The sequence below is a fragment of the Oratosquilla oratoria genome, chromosome 18 (assembly GCF_046742065.1).
Source record: "Oratosquilla oratoria isolate Oo_2021 chromosome 18, ASM4674206v1, whole genome shotgun sequence".
NCBI classification, from domain to species: Eukaryota; Metazoa; Arthropoda; class Malacostraca; order Stomatopoda; family Squillidae; genus Oratosquilla; species Oratosquilla oratoria.
Window position 1 is genome coordinate 5,593,505 of NC_134794.1, and position 3,938 is coordinate 5,597,442.

Below are 3,938 nucleotides of genomic sequence, written 5' to 3' on the forward strand. Positions count from 1 at the left end.
TTCTCATTCAATGTGAAAATTTTGTCACTTTTGATGTTGTCAATTCCCTTTAAAATCTTAAAGACCTGTATCAAGTCACCTCTGAGTCTACGCTTTTTTTAGGGAAAACAGATTCATATGTTTTAGTCGATTTTCGTATGATTTATTTTTGATATTTGGAATCAGTTTTGTGGCTCGCCGTTGTACTTTTTCCAGTCTGTCAATGTCTTTAATGAGATTCGGTGACCATACGGAAACAGCATATTCCAAATGTGGACGAACTAACGATTTATATAGCTTGTTAATGAGTGATGGACTTTTGAAATCAAAAGATCGCGCAATCAGTCCCAGAATCTTATTTGCTTTCTCAGAGGCTGAAATACACTGCTTGGATGATTTGAGGTCGTTACTGATAATTACGCCGAGATCTTTTTCACTATCCACTTTTGTTAACGAATTTCCAAATAACTTGTAATCGTACTTACTGTTATTTTTACCTATGTGCATTACCTTGCATTTACTTGTGTTAAATTTCATTAGCCACTTTTCAGACCATTGCTGTAATTTATCTAAATATTCTTGAATATCTAATTGGTTTGAGTGATCATTTGCCACTCCGCACAGTTTTGTATCATCAGCAAATTTGGAAACAGTATATCTTAGTCCATGGTCTATATCATTTATATATACTATGAATAGAAGTGGCCCAAGAACGGAACCCTGAGGAACTCCACTTGCAACACTTTTCCATCCAGAAGTTTTTCCATTTAAAACAACTCTCTGTTTTCGACCATTCAACCAATTACTAGTCCAACCTAATAGGCTACCATTTATTCCATGCAAAGCTAATTTAGTAAGTAGTCTTTCGTGTGGGACGGTATCGAAAGCTTTTGCAAAGTCTAGATATACTAAATCTATATTGTTTCTTTTGTCATAATTCGAGATAACTGTGTTGTAGAATTCGAGTAAGTTAGTCACGCAAGAACGTTTCCGCCTGAAACCATGCTGGCTATCATTTATCAAACGGTTACTTTCTAAATGATGTTCGATAGCATCTCTGATGATAGTTTCCATTATTTTTCCTACGATTGAAGTCAAACTTATAGGCCTATAGTTATTTGGTTTCTTTTTGTCACCTTTTTTGAATATGGGAGTAACGTTAGCTAGCTTCCATTCTCTTGGGACATCTCCGGATATGATGGATTTCTTGAAAATAATTTCTAATGGAACGACAATCTCATTTTTCATTTCCTTTAAGATTCTTGGATGCCAACCGTCAGGGCCTGGTGTTTTATTAACTTTGAGTTTGTCTATACACCTTTTAATTTTTTCTTTTGTTATATTTACCGTAGTGAGTAAGTTTACCCCAGACTTTTCACAGGTTCCAGTTTGGAATTCACTTTGAGGTGTTTCGTTTACGAATACCGAGCTAAAATAATTGTTTAAGATATTACACATTCCTTCATTTGAATATTCAAGTTGACCGTCAGCAGATAATAGTGGACCAATGTGATTCCTAACAACCTTTTTATCTCTAATGTAACTATAGAATTCTTTGGAATTCTCTTTGGATTTATCAGCGATGTTCATTTCGTATTGTCGTTTTCTTTTTCTTATTGTCTTTTTTAAATCTCTCTGTATTGATACATAACTTTCATAGTCATTAGATGCACCCGAGCACTTATATTTCTTATAAGCCTGTCTCTTTCTAGCAATACTTTTTTTCAGTTTCTTTGTCGAGCCACTTTGGGCGAGCCTGATTTGGGGGACGTCTGTCCTTAAAAGGAATGTAAGTTTGAATCATCTTAGTGAGCGTATTTTGAAATATTTCCCACATCTGATCTACAGGCCTTTCGTTTAATTTTGCCTCCCAATCTATAAGCTGAAGCTCCTGACGTAGTCCTATGAACTGAGCTTTACTGAAATCGGGTATTTTAGAAGCACAAGTATCTATTCTAAAATTGTTTAGGATTTTGAATCTGACTAAGTTGTGATCGCTATTTGCAACAGATTCACCGACTTCTACATCACTTACCATGCTTTCGCGGCTAGTGATCAAAAGATCGAGTAAGTTTCCATATCTTGTGGGCTCTTTTACATGCTGAATTAAGTAATTGTCACCAAGAAAATCAATCAAGCGACTACCTATATGGCCATGTTCAAGGGTCATCCAATTAATGTCAGTAAAATTGAAATCGCCCATTATCAATAAATCCCGGTTGCAGAAACTAGACAGTTCTTGAAATAACAGTTTGTCGTCTGCTAATGATAATGTCTTTGGCCTATATATTACACCTATATTCATTTTTTTTTCCATTTGTTTGGGTTAACTCAACCCACAAACTATCATATGCATCCTGTTTCACTTTCTCTAAAACACAAGCATGAACATTGTTTTTAACGTACAATAGAACACCCCCACCTTTCTTGTGGTTTCTATCCTGATGAAAGTGTTTAAATCCCGCAATATTAAATTCAGCTTCGAACTCTGTACTATTTAACCATGTCTCAGTTATTCCTATCATACCGAGATTTTCGCTTTTGACATACGCCTGTATTTCTTGAAATTTGTTCCTAATACTACGAGCATTAAAGTACATGGTTTTAAGAAACTCGTGATTGTTTCTTTTTGACACATTTTGAGTTTCAATATCATGTCTTATATTATCATTTTGTTTTTTATTTATACCTTGCTCTATATTATTATAATTTGGCCCTTCATTGACATTCAATGCCTCATTAATATTTCTCCTATCAAAATTAACATTTCCCCCATCACGGACATCTGGTCGATCACGGTCATCCGATCTCTTTTATACATTTTGTCCCCCTACGTCACCGTGATTCACGCCGGCCTCCCGTGGTTCAGTGACATTATGTCCGGCATCCCTTTCTAAAATTATATTTTGTCCTCCAGTGACATTATATCCTACCGTGATATTTTTTCCTCCACTATAATTACATCCCATCGTGATCTTTTGTCTTCCACTGTCATTACGTCCTATCTTGATATTTTGGCATTCATAGACACTCTGTCCGGTATCCCTTCCTAAAATTATATTTTGTCCTTCACTGACATTATATCCTACCGTGATATTTTCTCCTCCATTATCATTACATCCTATCGTGATATTTTGTTCTCCACTATCATTACTTCCCATCGTGATTTTTTGTCCTCCACTGTCATTACATCCCATTGTGACATTTTGTCCTATGACATTACATCCTAATGTGACATTTCGTCCTCTAGCGACATTACATCCTATCATGATATTTTGGCCTTCATTGACATTCTGTCCGGTATCCCTTCCTAAAATTATATTTTGGCTTTCACTGACATTATATCCTACCGTGATATTTTCTCCTCCATTATCATTACATCCTATCGTGATATTTTGTTCTCCACTATCATTACTTCCCATCGTGATCTTTTGTCCTCCACTGTCATTACATCCCATTGCGACATTTTGTCCTATGACATTATATCCTAATGTGACATTTCGTCCTCTAGCGACATTATATCCTAAAATTATATTTTGTCCTATACTGGCACATTGTTCTACATTAATGCTATACTCTACACTGTTTTCCCAAGTACATTCTATTTCCCCTTCCCTTTGGGCTTCTACCCTAAAAAAGGAGCTAGTTCATTACAAACTCCCACAATGAGGTTTGTAAGAACATCTTTGCCTCTGCAGGTAAGGTGGATCCCATCAGAAGCGTAAAGGTCATGGCGCCTAGAAAAGAGATACCAAGGATCAAGAAAGTGGTATCCCAAGTGTGTGCACAACTGCGATATCCTATCATTGATCCCTATGGCTCTACTGTTCCAACACGAGCCTGCGTAGATCCTCGGGAGGATCCCACAGACTACGTGACGGCTCCCACGTTCCTTCATCTCCTGAAGGGGGACCTTGTAATTCCGAACAAGCTCCTCTGATCTCACCCTACCTACATCG